Here is a 14641-nt window from a genome sequence, read left to right as displayed (position 1 = left end):
AAATCTTTTCAAAATAAAACAAACCAAAACACACACCCCCGTCGGTCCTCCCCACTGAGCATTACCTGGCTTTTGTTGTTGGAATCAAATGGGCTTTGGTTTCTTGCTTTCAGGGCTGGGGAAAAAAAAGTAGGTGGGGTGTGTTGTCTATTTTCTCTCTGTCTGGTTTTTACAGTGCATCTGTTTGACAGCATGCATAACAGTTTATCAGTATTGCAATAGCACTTAAGTCCCTGAGATACTGTGGTGGAGCATGACTTTGAACTAATTTGGATGTTCATGTAGTAGTACGGTCAGACTTAAAAATCTGCTCTATGCTAATGCTTAATTTTATCAAGTTAAATATAAATCTTTTTTAAAAAGATACATTCTTTATATGCTACCTTACTTAATCAACTGCGTTTATAGTATATTTTTAAAATCAGCATAGGTGCTTTTGAGAAAGGTGCAGTAATGGAAGTGTTGCAGTATCCCCTGTATCTCACTATCAGTGCAAATATGGCTTATGTCTACCAAGACAGGGAAGGGAAAAAGGCAAATAGAGGTTTTCTGTGTTAATTGTTTCCATGCCTCATTTGTCTTACAAAGGCATTGCTTGTTCTTGAATGATTAACTACCACATAAGTACAGTACCAACAAACTTAAATGAATGCTTTTTTCTCTGTTGTTTCAGAAAGAAGAAGAGAAAATGGACAAGTCATCCTTGTTTTTCTCAGTATGGTGCTGCTAAACAGTTATTTTTGAATGGTTTCAAAACCATGCTTAGCGTAATTCCTGCCTTCTAAGCAACATTCTTATTTGTTCATCATAATCATAAGGGCATGACTCTGCAGTATGATGTAAAACTTCTGAGTCCTAGCAGCTGTATTGAACCTCTTGAATGCTTTGCTCCCTCAGTCCTAAGAGTTTCAATGGCAGCCTACCCTTAGGAAATTGGGTTGTTTGGGGTCTGCTAAATGGATGTATCCAGTTTTAGCCTAACTCAAATTGTCTTCAACAGCATTCTTCTGTGCATGTCTTCCTAGTATTTTCAGGAGACAAAATATAGTTTAAATTGCATGGAGGGATAATTGCCTGCCTGTCCCAACACCCTTCTTAATCTTTTCCTCCCAAAGAAATAATAGTTTAAGCTTTGGATTTTAGTTTGTCATTCTAAAGGAACACACCGTGGAAAGGTTAGACTTATTTCCATAATTTCATGTTCTTCATGGGTTTAAGAGAATTGCTTACAAGAGTTCATACATGTCCTGTTTCTTGGTCTTAGTTTAGGCTGTGTTGATTTTTTCTTTTTCTTCCAGCACTGTATTCTTCAGTGTTGAAAGGTGACTGCTGTGTTTGATAAATTCCAATCTTCTGTATTAAACTTATTTTTACAAATTTCCCAATAGTTTTCAAAGGTTAAGCCATCACTGACCATTCTTTTGCACACATTTCAGTTATCTGCCATTCTTCTACAGCTTCTTATAAAATTCAGTATCACTTTTCCTAGGTCATCATTTAACATTTGTATTGTAAGACTTCTGGTTATGTTGGGTTTTGTACTGGTGAGTGATATAAAGCATCCTCAGTTCAGAGGCACCTGGAGCGAGGACACCTTCTTGTGTCAAACCTGCCCCAGGTCAGGCAGAGCTTATTTTTCTCCAGTGCTGTCAAGAAGTGGTGGTGCAGCTGAGCTGCCCTGCTGGGTTTCCTTGGAGAATGGCGCAGGCTTTCTGAGTTGGCCTTCAGCAGCCAGGCTCTTGGAGCGTTAAAGAGTGCATCAGTCTCCACACAGGTGCAACTGAATGTCCATCATTTCTATTGTTCCTCTTTGTGTTTTAGCACACTCTCATTGTCTTTGAGTATAGTAGTAGTGCATTGACCTTCTCTTATGCATGCAACTTTCCTGCACAGGTTATTGTAACCACCTGTGTTTGCATTCCCATAGTGTGCTTTGTTCTACCATGCTCTTCTTCTTGCTGTTACTTTACTTCCTTACCAAGTTGCAACTGCTCCAGATTTATTTTTAGTATTTCACCTTATCTCTTCCTTGCATTTCCTTGTGGTTTCAGTACTTTCTGCTTATTGTTTCTTTTTATAGCTTCCTGTTGAAAAAAAAATCCTTAAACATAAATATGGGTTTGAAAGCAAGGGAGAGGATTGTTTTACTAGGTATAACTGTGACCAGCTGTTAATTTTACATTTTAGACAGACACGCCTCATCTAACATAATGTGTCATGTTTGCTTGTTTGTTTGTTTTTTTCTACAAACCAACCAACTTGCCAAGTACCTTTTTATACAATCTTATTGTAACAGCTCATAAAGAAACCAAAATCTGTACACAAAAGTTTTTCCACATTTGGAGAAAGGAGCTATATGCATTCTTGTTCTTCTTGCAGCATATTTCATTGCAGTTTCAACTGCTTTTAAGCCCTCATGTACAAGACAGTGTCTGTGGAATAAAAAAGAGAATCAGGGCTGCGCATGTGCTGTAAGCAGTATTTGGCTCCAGCATATGGCAATTGAGTGCAGTGTTGCTGTGCAGCTGCATTGCTGCACAGTTCCTGCAGCTTCTTATTTCAACCTGCAGTTGGGAGACAAGATACTGGGCATGTCCTAGGTAAACAGACTCTCCTCAAACTCTTCAAAATGCTTTAGAGTTTTTCTGATGATTTTATGTTAACCCCCCTGAAATCAATACTGATGTTCTTTCTTTGTAACTATGTATTTTGAAAAAGCATTTAAGAGTTCAGTACAGCTGCTAGGACTCATAGAAGTCTTACATCACACTGCAGAGTCATGCCCTTATGATCATGATGAGCAAATGAGAAAAATGCTTAGAAGGCAGGAATTACCCTAAGCTTGGTTTTGACACCATTCAAAAATAACTGTTTAGCAGCACCATACTGAGAAAAACAAGGATGACTTGTCCATCTAAAATCTTCTGCCTTTTATATTCCCGTCCCTGAATAGGATAGTGATTTTGATTGTAGTGAAAAAGGAACAAAGTAGTTCTTTCCTTTCTTGGGAGAAACATGCAGTAAACAAATGTGAGTGTTTTTGTAGTCAGTGACACACACCTTGAACATGGAGGAGCACAACTGCTCTTCATCTCCTGCAGCAATCTGTGTAGGTCTCTTCCAATCCAGAGAAGATAAGCCTGTGAATTTTGGTAAAAGATAAGCTGTGTTTTCTAATGCTCTATCCAGAGCTGCTCAGGCAGCATCTTAAAATATTGCTGCACAAAGACTCACTACCAAAGCAGGCATCAACAGCAGTGCAGATGCAGCCAGCAATGAAGCCAGTGTTGACAGCTCCACTATCAAAGCCTAGTATGTGATAAGTTTTTCCAAATATGAAGGTGAGCAATTGAGGTGGATCTTGTCCCTACAACGGCAGAACCAGTAAGGGCATAGGGCACAAACTGCAGCTGGGAGAGGACAGCCTGCTGCTGACAGGCTGCTGCAGTACTGCCAACAGCTCTGACCTAGCTGTGCATGTGTACCCACTGGCCTCTAGGCACATCCCCAGGACTGTCTGCTTTAAGAGCTTCTCATCTGTCTTCCAACAAAGCCCTCTTTCTAGGAGAGCTTCAGAAGAATCCAGATTTTGCAACAGCAATTATGTCATCTCAAGTCACTTGGTGTTTTCACAGCTTCAGTTCAGGTGAGATCATTATCCAAACGATGAGTCAGTCCAGTTAAATCTTTTGGCATGTTCTGGCTGTGCTGCAAATGGACCAGGCTCCACCAAAAAGCTTTGAGAGCTTCTGCTCTGTTACTCCTGTGCCATCTTGACAGCTCAGAGAATACACAGACAAAAGTGATTCCAGGAGCAAGGACTCAAATGGTTGGTTCAACCTGTTTGGGTTTTGTTTTTTAACTTGGGAAGTTAAAAAACAATATCCCCCAAAGAAATAACCCCTTACTTTTTTAAAGATGCCATTCACTGAACACGGATTAATTAATTTTGTGTCCAATTTCATGTACAACTGTATTCCCTGTCATACAGATAAGAAAAGGGAGCCTGCTGTGCCCCTTTGGCTCAAAAAGGTGCCAAACTGATGATCTCCTTCATGTGTTGCAGACACAACTCATCCAACAGTGCTTGGAGACTGGCAGGGTACTGGGTATGCATGCAAGCTGCTTTGTTTCCATTTTGATTTATTCAGTGGATTGTTGAATTTGTAACAGAGTAACAGATTTTTTCTTAATGTTTTGAGATGATAATTTTTGAAGTTCAGCTTTTTATATAGGTATTGTTACTGGTTAATTCTAAATAAAATAAGAACTCTGATGTCCCCTGATCTTTTCTCTGCTATAATGAAAAACAGGTAAATCTCTGGATTCAGCTTTTACACAGGAAGAATGGAAGGTTGTTTTGTAAAGAGAGAATGTTTCCAAACTTTTTTTACTATAAATATACAAGATAAAACTTTAACTGTGTCAAATAGCAAGATTTTGTGCATTGTCAGAGATGTGAAATTTAGTAATAGGTAGCAGTCATTGGAAAGCATTTCAGTACGTTAAGCAATGCTTTATTAAAACCAAACCAAAACCCTGCTGGCAAAGGAAGCTAGCTGCAGATTATAGCGTTGGCCTTTTGCTCTCTGCTGGCATGTTTTTGTCCTCTTCACGTTTAGTTGGTCTATTTTGATTTTTTCTTTCTTTTCTCTCCCTTGATGCTTTGAACCAATCTCATAACTTTATTATGCAACAGTGAGAGAACATAGGGCTAAGCATCTTGAAGAAGAAAATACTGGTTTGCTCAGAGTATTCCATTTTAGGCTCAAATGGTCTTGATTATTTGATTGCTTTATCTGAACTATTAATTCTATGGTCTTAACCAAATAGACAAAGACTGGCAGAAGAGCATGTTCTGCCCACCTGAAAGACAGATAAATGTCCAGCTACATGAACTAGGAAGTTTGTTCCAGAACATAACTGAGTTATGTGTTTGAGCAAAATACTGTGAACAGGAATATATGCAAATGGTGGCACTATGCACAGCTTAAGCTGTGACACTGAAAGACCTTTGTGGATTTGCAAGATAAGATTCTGAATAAAATTCTGATAAAAGTTTAAATCAATATCTGGTCTGCATGACCATATTTTCTTTCTATTTTATAAATGCTGTTAATGATTTATTCAAATCTACTTAATATTGTTCGTGATGAAATGAGTTGGTTTTCTAGCAGGGCCTTTATTAGGAAATGGAAGATAAAGTTTATAATTTGCAACCATGTATTTTAAAGAACCAACTAATGTTAATAATTGCCATTATCAGTTTACAAAATGCAGTGCACTGTTTAGAATTGTTTTGAAAGAGAAAGTTGCATGATGGACAGTTAATGAAACTGTTTCTTGTACTGTGTAGGTATGGTGTACTTTGAATTTTGCACTGAAGCTCTATATTTATACAGAGCGTGAAATGGAACAAGGAGATCTAATAGGTAATCTTATATTTAAAGATCATTTTCAGAATCCAGTTGAATGTTTGAAACTTACAGAGCAGACAGATTTTCTTAGAGTTGGTAGTATGCAGGGACTTTTTCTTAGTACTAGTTGTCTATCTAGGTATTGGGAGATCTTCAGATATGCAGGTTTGATTTTGATTTATTTGCATTTCCCAAGGGGAAGACATAATCAAGAACTTTTCACCTTTTGGCAATAGTACAATCAGATGCTACGTTTACACTAGTTTGTAGACTGCATTTGCTTTCAAAAGGATCAACGTCAGTGAAAGCTTTAAAAAGAAACCTCACCAACCCAATACATAAAAAGGATGTCTGTCCTGAAGTCCACTCCCTATAACCTTGTGGGACCTGTTGAATATCTGCTACTGTCCTATAGCTTCATTCTCTTTAATAAGGTTTGCATGTGGGCAGAATCATCCCCTATAGGTGTTATGACTGAAGTTATGTTCTTCTCTGAAGTACAAGTAGAGAAGGCTAGTCATAGAGGTAAGTTTGTTTCCTTGCAGGTGAATTTGTATTTCCTGATAATGATGGACAAGCTGTTGCTGTGGGAATTATCTATTTCAACAGTGAATGCTGTAGGAAAAAATTTAAGTTTTAAAAGCTTAATAACAAAACTGTTTCTCAGTGACCAGGAAAGTCAAAATTACTGTTGGAGATATGATCATTTCATTTGGTATCATTTGTCCACGGTCATGGAGAAGGAAGGGTACCTTTGCAGGCAGCGTGTCAGGGCTGGAGATTCAAAGTGACAGAGGAATAGCTGAGGTTTGTGTTTGAAAGATGACAAGAAAAGTGGTTGGCACAGTGCAGGACACTGAGGATCATATCAAATCCCCAAAGTTTTAGGGTTTGTAATGGCAGCATTCAGGTTCAGTTCCCAGTGTTGCTACAGACTTTGTTATATGACTGAGGAACATCTCATCTGGAAAACTGGGATGGTGAATACTGCCTTCTTCCTTTCATTTTTCCTATGTATCTAGATGGCAGGAAGGTGTAGTACTACCTCACCTGTATGCATATCCCCACACAGGTCCAGTTTTAGTTTGCTCCATTAAGAGCTGCTGTGTCACAACCGCAGGATGTCAGTGGCAGAGAGACGATAGAACATTTTCAGAGAAAGTGAAGCTGACAAGGGTGCATATGGTTTTTCCCTCTAGCCCTTTTCAGCTTTTAAAAATTTTTATTAGTTATTAATTTTCACAGTCTTACACATTTTAGGGACAGAAAAGGATTTTTATCAATACCTAGTCTAGCAAGTCAAAATGCGTAAAACATGCCAGAATTTTGTACGTGGCTCAGCTTGTAGAAGTATGTCCAATCTTGGCTTTAGAATTTAATCCAGTTGCTAAAATAAATCATCTGTTTCTTTCTGTTTCTTGCTCTAAAATGGGGTTTCCAGAATTTGAATTATTAGTCTAGGTTTTTCTGAGCTCTTTGCAGTGAGCTTCCATCTTAAAGTTTAGAGATCCCAACTGAACACAGTATTCCTGTAATTATTAATTAATGAAATATGCAGTATCGGAAACATCTAATTTCAGTTCTCCTCTCTTGACCGTGGTTAGCCATTAATAATGGTTAAGGCTCACATTCAGTAGATGTTCGCAGATATATTGTATGTCTGTGTTTCTCTGAGTACATTGCCTTTTTCCAGACTATATAAAAGGATTTTCATGCACTTTTTTCAAGTTTACTGTTGTATGTGGCGCCCAGATATTTCAGATGTCTACACAGTATGGAAACATGGCAGCCCTGATCCATCACAACCCTTTTCAGTTACCTTGAGTCACTACTGGTTCTCCTCAGCTCCACACAATGAAAAGTCAGTGTTTGCTCAAGGAAGGTGTTCCTGTCACGTACACAAGTTTGTATGCATTATTGTGCTGAGCTGCTCATCTGTACTGATTATTTTTGAAGGATGTTTCACTTTCAGTTTGAATTAAGAGGAACATAAATGAATACATATATTTTGAAACACAATAGGTTCTCCATCTCATCTGTCACTAGTAACATAGCCGGGTAGTTTGCTTGAGCTGTACCGCCCGGATCCGAAGTGCATCCTGTTCTGCCGAAAGTGCATCCTTTCTGCACTGTGGGAACGTTACGCATGATGAAGCTGGAGAACGGTCAACACCTGTGAGGTGACTTGCTAACTGGTGGCTTTCTGGAGGGACTAATGTAGAAGATTGTTTGCAGGTATGTGCAGTGAGTAACAGTGCAAACACCTCTGGGTCTTTCCTGCTCGCAAAGGGCAGTCCTCAGGCCTACAGGCTTAGGTCTTGTCTTAGCAGAAGAATGACCCGCCCCAGGCTGTTCAGACAGACTGGAGATCCATAACCTTTGTGGTTGCTCTGCTAACACAGCCACAACTATGAAAGGAGATATGGTAGTGGTTCCTTTCGAGAATTAACTGAAGCGGTGTTTCCTTCATACAAGGAACCAAGGCTGTTTGCAGGGGCATCTGCTTTGCCTGAAGGCAAATGAGGGGCCCAATATGGTGTCCCATGTTGGCCTAATTTCAACAGGAACCTCCAATAGGTGCCTTTTTCTTAAGCTTGTTTGTCCAAAACAGCTTCTCTTCCCTACAGTTTGAGAGACTGTTCCTTCCTAAACAGTTCTGCATCTTTGATCCACTGTGTTTGCGAGGCTTTTCCTGTCTTAGTATTGTCTTTTTAGTAAGTGATTCTCCACAGTTTGCTGAGAAGTGGCATAACTGAGTCATTCTTTCCTCTCCTGCCTGTTTTTCTCACCAGCCTTGTATTAAACAATAACCAATATATTAGTATAATAAATATCTTAATACAATATTCATAAATTATTAAGAGCAGTTCCAAATCTGTCACGATGAACTCATGGGATTGAATTGCTTTTTACAACAAGCACAGATTCCAAGTTTTTTTGGACTGATGCTCTAGCTCATGCACAGACTATTAACTATTTAAACAGCCAAAGCCTATCTTCCTTTTAAGGTAAAAATCCTTAGTATAAAAATAGCAGGATTTGTTTGCTACCAAATATTAGTAGAACTTTCCTTCTGACTTCCTATTTTCCTTCTAACACCCTTTTTCCCCTGCCAAAGTTCTTTAGAAGCTGTAGTTAAGAGGTGTTGTCTGAAGTAATCGCAACACAATGAATATTTGAGTCTGCTTGACAGATGTGATATTGTAGGGGGCTTCTGATGAGACTCTTGAAGATTGAGACTTCAGTGAGCTAGTGAGGAATCAAAGTAGGAAAGGAAACTCACGATTCCGCTCCCAGTTGGTAAATTCCTGAGCAGTTAGGCTATCACTAATTGTAGCCAAGATTGCTCCCTTAGTGATGATTTTTGATGGGATGTGTAATTTTCTCTTGAGATAGCAACAATAGAAATACTACACATTAGCTTTTCTTAGCCTTGTAGGTTTTAATAAATTTTGGAATTGCAAAAGATCTCGAGTAAGTTTTCAAAACACAACGTAATGTCTGTAGGTTTAAGGAATTTTGTAAGTCAATAAATACGGAGCAATAGAACAAGTCTCCTGCTTGAGAATTTGGGGTTCAGAGGAGATGCTGGAAATCCGAGTTAGCTTGATCTCCTCTTAGCAGGGGGGCAATAAGCAAAGTTTTGTCTGGATGAGGGAAGAGGGAAATGAATCCTGTGTTTAAACCTCCCCTGCAGTTGGTCTGAAAATTTGGAAACTCTCATTCTTCTAGTGCTTTTTCAGTGATGTATTGGCCCCATTAAAGTCAGTGGGAGTTTTGCCACAGCTTTTAATGAGGTCAGAAAGAGAATAGTACATTTCAACTGCTTTTTTTAAAAGTTGGAAATAAGTTTTATATTCATTTCTTTTACAGTGGTGTATTCTAGAAGCACATCCACCTGTAATTAGATGGCATTTTCCATAGTATGATAGGAAGAAGCCCACTTGCAAGATGGGATGGAATAACCATCTCATGCAGCCTCAAGTGAACAAGTCACTGTCAGCATATTTTTGTTGTTGTTTATTTATTTATTTTTTACCTGCTGGCATACATAGAATTTAGACATTTGCACACACAAGGGTTAGTTTAAGATCTTACATCTACAAGCTCTGCCTTTGGTAGGAAAAGGCTGAAGTAAACATGCATAGTACAAATGAAAGGCAAGGAAAAAGGGATATGATTAGGACACTTCAGTGAGTTTTAACTATTTTGCAAAATATTTTAGTTATATTTCACATCTTACCTTGTGCCAACAGGAACAAGGCATGATGCATTGTAAGTCTACATTCCTTCTATTACCAGTGAAATGCATCTGTCTCTGAACAGAGTATGGCATGTTTTCAACAGCCTGTCACAATAATGCACTCATTAATATGCCTGTGAAGGTTTATAACAGTTAAATATTTATGAGATATGCAAATGTTTGCTCTCCTTTAATTCACAAGTGACAACTAATCAAAGCTTTGCTTTCTGTTCTTCAAGTAAGAAGCTCTGCTCTGGAATGTTGTTTCAGTAGGCAATGATTTGATGAAAATATGATGGTAGATGGAGAGGGAGGGAATCCTTTGCTTGTTCTCTGCTGTTTGTCTGAAGCTGTGCAACCACTTCAGCCTTAAAGCACCTTCTCCTGTTTTGCTATCTGACCCTGAATATTTTTGATTACTTTGAAATGTGTTGCATTTAAAAAACAAAACAAAGACATACTGAAGTCTTCCAAGTGTCCTTCCTTCTTCGTGGTCCAGGTGCTTCCCATGGTAAGTATGCACTGCTTACCAGAAACCAGTGCCAGCAGAGCTCCTTGTGGTCTGCAGAGAAAGCTTACTCCAAACCTTTTGGGACAACTTGTATTTCCTTAAGTACTAATCCTTGTCCCTGTTCTCTGGTGACAGGGGAATGTGATGAATGTACCTTTTCTTACATTTGCAAGTCACCTATAAGAGTGCGGGGATAGAAATGCAGAGGTGCACCTTTAGCGAAGTGGGTTGGCATTCATGGTGGTATCTCCTGAGAAATGCTGCTTGGTGTCTGGTCCACTACTTTGAAGACTGAGTGGAAGTCAGCAGGAGCCTGCCCTCAGCTCCTGGGCAGCAGCTCCTGGAAGAATGCACCTCCTGTGAGGGGACCAAGTGGGGGGAGAAGTTTATTTGCTCACATTTATCACTTACTCAGAAAATGAATAATCTCTAATGCTCATCCCACATTGTCACTCCTCCCTCCGTGGTTTGATGGTGCTTCACTCTGCCAGGCAGGGTGAGCTCACAGTTGACTAGCTTGCTTGTCCAGCAACACCTAAGGATGGAAGCTGCATAAAGAGGGAGCTCATGTCGACCTGGGTGGGGGTCAGCATGAGGTAACTGAGTCTTAGTGTGTGAGCCTCTTTCTGTTTGTTTTAAATAGCAAGTCTACAAACATCAACATAAATAGGAACCACTTCCACTCTCACAGTTCAAAGCATCTTCACAGTGTTTATAATTGCTAATGAACAATGTTTCAGAGAAAGCAGAACCCAGACTTTCAAGATTTGCACATTTTGGGTAATTAGATGCTCAAGCGTGTGTATTGTAAACAAGGTTTAGAAACTCCTGCATGTAGTTGTGCTTTGGACTGTAGCAAGCTTTAGAAGAAAATGTCTAATTTTGCCTGGATTTATTTTATAAATTGGGACTGTTTCAGCAGTCTGTGTGGCCTTCCATTCAGCTGTTTGTTTAAGCCAAGCCAAAAGCCACTTATCTAAAGATGATTTATTCTCACTCTTGAGCTTGACAGAACCAGGCTGGGAAGGGTGAAAGCTGAATTGTAGGGTTTTGTCTGAGCCCCTGTCTTCGCTCAAACCATAAGGGGAGTGTGAAGGACTGGCTATAACATTGTTGTGGAAGGTACTTGCAGGTCTCTTGTACATTGCTTGTAGAACACCTTTTTAAAATAAACAGCCATGGTATGTGATTGACTCAGATTTGAACTTTGCAGCTGTTCCTTCCTGGTATGCCAAAGTAAAACCCTATAGCTCAACATCTCTAAAATCAAAACTTTAAATCAAATATTGTAATTTGGATCAGTTTCTGACTCTGGTTTTGGCAGTGTAAGCAAAATGGAGGCAAGTGTGTTTCTTTGTCTAGTTCAGAAAAATACATGTTATTTATTTATTTAGCATGTAGCAGTGTTGTGTAGTAAAAGGCAACAGCTGAACAGTCTTAGCCAGAAACGTGAAAGTGTAACTTGAGGCACAGTATCTGGCTGTCAAAATTGCATCTAAAAAGGAAGAAAATTTTAGTGATATTTTAAGATGTTTTGTTAGAGTAAAACAACCAAAAGATTTTTGCATTCAAGAATTCTGTTTTATTGTCTCTGGATGTTGTGAGGATCTGATGTTCTCCCTGGCATCTTTTCACTGTGTTAGACTTCACTTAATGCAGAGCCTGACCATGAGCATGGTTCAGAGAGCAGAGTAAATGATGCTGAAGGTGTAGTTTTGACCTGTCCAAGAGCTGTGCTGTCCAGCCAAGGAACAGGGGGTTGTATGGTGGGGTGGGATGGCACTGCCGAGACACTCTTGCTGGGGAGCTGCCATGGTGTGCGGCTCACATGGGTGCTTGCTGTGCAGGACGGTTTCCCTGTAGGGGCACCCACTTCCCCAGCGTGGATGACCTCCTTCCACGCATATACAATGGAATGCAATAGTAAAAATAGGGGGAGGCCCAAATGACTAAGGGGCGAGCCTACTGTAGTCTGTAGTCTGCTTCTTCAGCAAGAATTATTTTGAATGAGTTAATACCAAAGGGGTTAAAGAACTGTTGTATATTTTGAATTTGGGCTGTCAAAGCAAATATTTTGACAGTCGATCAGAAGTGGATATTGAGTGGTGTGAAGAACATACAGTTCTGTCATGGAAAAAAATTGTTGAGGGATGGAAGACTGAGAGGAGGAGTAAACAGCCAGCTTTCAGCCTCACGAGGGCCTAGCTTGAGTTTCTGTTGAGCAAAAATGGAAGAAAAGGGGTGAGCAGAGTGCTGGAGGGAAGCTTCATGAAGTGCAGTTATTTAGCACAGTCTGTAGCTGGAAAGGCTTCAATGTATGACACAAACATACATGCACAAAGGTGCTGTTAGAGCCACGTGAGAATTGGTTAGGTTCATTTGGAAACTCAAGGTGGGGTGTGTTGGAAGAAAAAGGTTAAGTACGCAAGCATGAGTGAACTGTAACTTATCTCCAGTACTTCATCTGCAATCATTCCTTGCCAAGTCTCACAAAGAAGAAATGCTGCTCCCCCTCCTCTGGTCTATGCGGCATCCTACTTCATATGTTTCTGTCTATCTGCTCACAAAAAGGAGTTGTAGGGGAGTGGCACTCCCATTTGAGGGCATCACTAGTGCGAGAATAAACTTATGCAGCAATTCTCCCGTGAATAGGGATACATTGCTCTGGAGATACGTTTTGTACCAGAATGAAGTACTTGTTACCTGGGAAAAGCTGAATTGTGAAGGTTTCATTGGAAAGCAAAGTATATTGTGTTGAACTGTAGTTATCGATGACGTTTACTAACTTTTAGGTGCTGTGAAGTTTCCCTGTGTTGCAAAACAGGGAAGTGTATTTTCCAGTGAAGTCCTGAGATTTGACACAATCTCCATATCATCTTTAGACAGGCTATTTTGCTTATGCAGTGACTTTTCTGGAGATACTGTGTTTTAAAATGTTACTGCAATTTATTCTTGCACTTGCATTTCAAATGGAGAAGAACGCCGTGGTTTGGTCTTTTCTTCTGATTCTAATACAGCATCCCACGTTTGTTATCAGTGCCATGTTTTTGTGGCTGCCAGTGTTCATCTGGAATTTTCACCTACTTAAGTAAATATGAACTTTGTTCTCATCTGTGTTCAATAAGCGGTATTTTATGTTTAGCAGGTACAGAGTAAACAGTAACAGCTATGATGGGTGTTCAACTCTTATGTCCCTTGCACCTCAGTTAGAATCCTGGAATTACAAAGATGAGGAGTTCACATGGGTGTGGTGCTTGCACAGAAATACAGATTCTAGAGCTTTTTGGAACTTCTTTTAAAAAATAAAGACATTTTCTCTTAAATTCTCTTTAATCGTGCAGATGACATCAGAAGAATGTAGGTTTGTTGTGGACATTTCCTACATTCCAGTTGTTATTTGCAGTGGAAATACTGAGAGAATTAACTTTTTTTTGGCAGGCTGACATGTCAGCACTCTGTTATTACAAAGGGTGTATTCGAGTCATCGGTATGTCAGGTTGCTTGAAAACTTCATGCTTTCCCCCAGAAAATGGAAAATGAGCTGAACTGTTATCTCCGTATGGCTAAAAGTACAACTAAAAGTTTTGCCTTTTTTTAAGGCCATGCTGTAACATCAAAATAAGGGATACAAAATTCACTTGTGGCACAGCAGCTTAAGTCCATATATCTGCTAGTACCAGAGGAGTCTGCAGATCTAGACAAGGAAGAGAAATGCAGATAAAATCTTGCAGATGATTCACGAGGACTAGTTATAGGAGGGAGTAGAAATTGCTGGATGAAATTCTGGATATGTTGAAGTTGTGGGGGTGTGTTTTGTTTTGCTTTCAGTGGGACTACGATTCAACCAGTGGGCTCAAAACTCCTAAGAAATTAAATACCAACCCCGTGACAAAGCTAAAAAGAAAATTGGGGATGTCTGTTTTTCTGGCATCTGCTGACCCCTTTCTGTTTGGCAGCAGCACAGCAATGAGGTCCAGATATGGTTCTCAACTCTCTTGCCTCCAGTTCAATATCAGTATTTTGGTTTTTGTGAGGAAAACTTGGAAGTGCTATGTTCTCATCATGGAGGGGGTAATGTGAGGGCATTTCCTGCTCCCACTCTTGCTTTCAGGCAACACAGTTTCAGTTCAAGCGCAGAGGCATGTGCAATGACCCATTTGTTATTTTGAGGCCAGTTATTTGGAGAGGAGTTGGAAGTATAGTGATCTCTGATTGCCTCTTGCACTAAGATAAGTGTAACTGAGAATGTCATCAGCTACTGCTGAAAGGCAGCATAAAGGCTCAGGGAAAGCCCTGGGGAACATTTTGCTGCACTCCCAGCGTGCACAGGGCTGTGGAAGGGGGTAATTGAGAGGAGTCAGGAATCTCAAGGCTGACTGGCAACCCCCTCTCACCAGGGCTCTTGGCCACTTGGCAGCGACTGAAGCATTTTTCCGCAGATTCCTGTTTACAGGGGCGTAAGTCACGTGA

Source organism: Haliaeetus leucocephalus, unplaced genomic scaffold (genome assembly GCF_000737465.1).
Source record: "Haliaeetus leucocephalus isolate CR32 unplaced genomic scaffold, Haliaeetus_leucocephalus-4.0 Scaffold849, whole genome shotgun sequence".
NCBI classification, from domain to species: domain Eukaryota; kingdom Metazoa; phylum Chordata; class Aves; order Accipitriformes; family Accipitridae; genus Haliaeetus; species Haliaeetus leucocephalus.
This window is presented reverse-complemented; position numbering follows the sequence as displayed.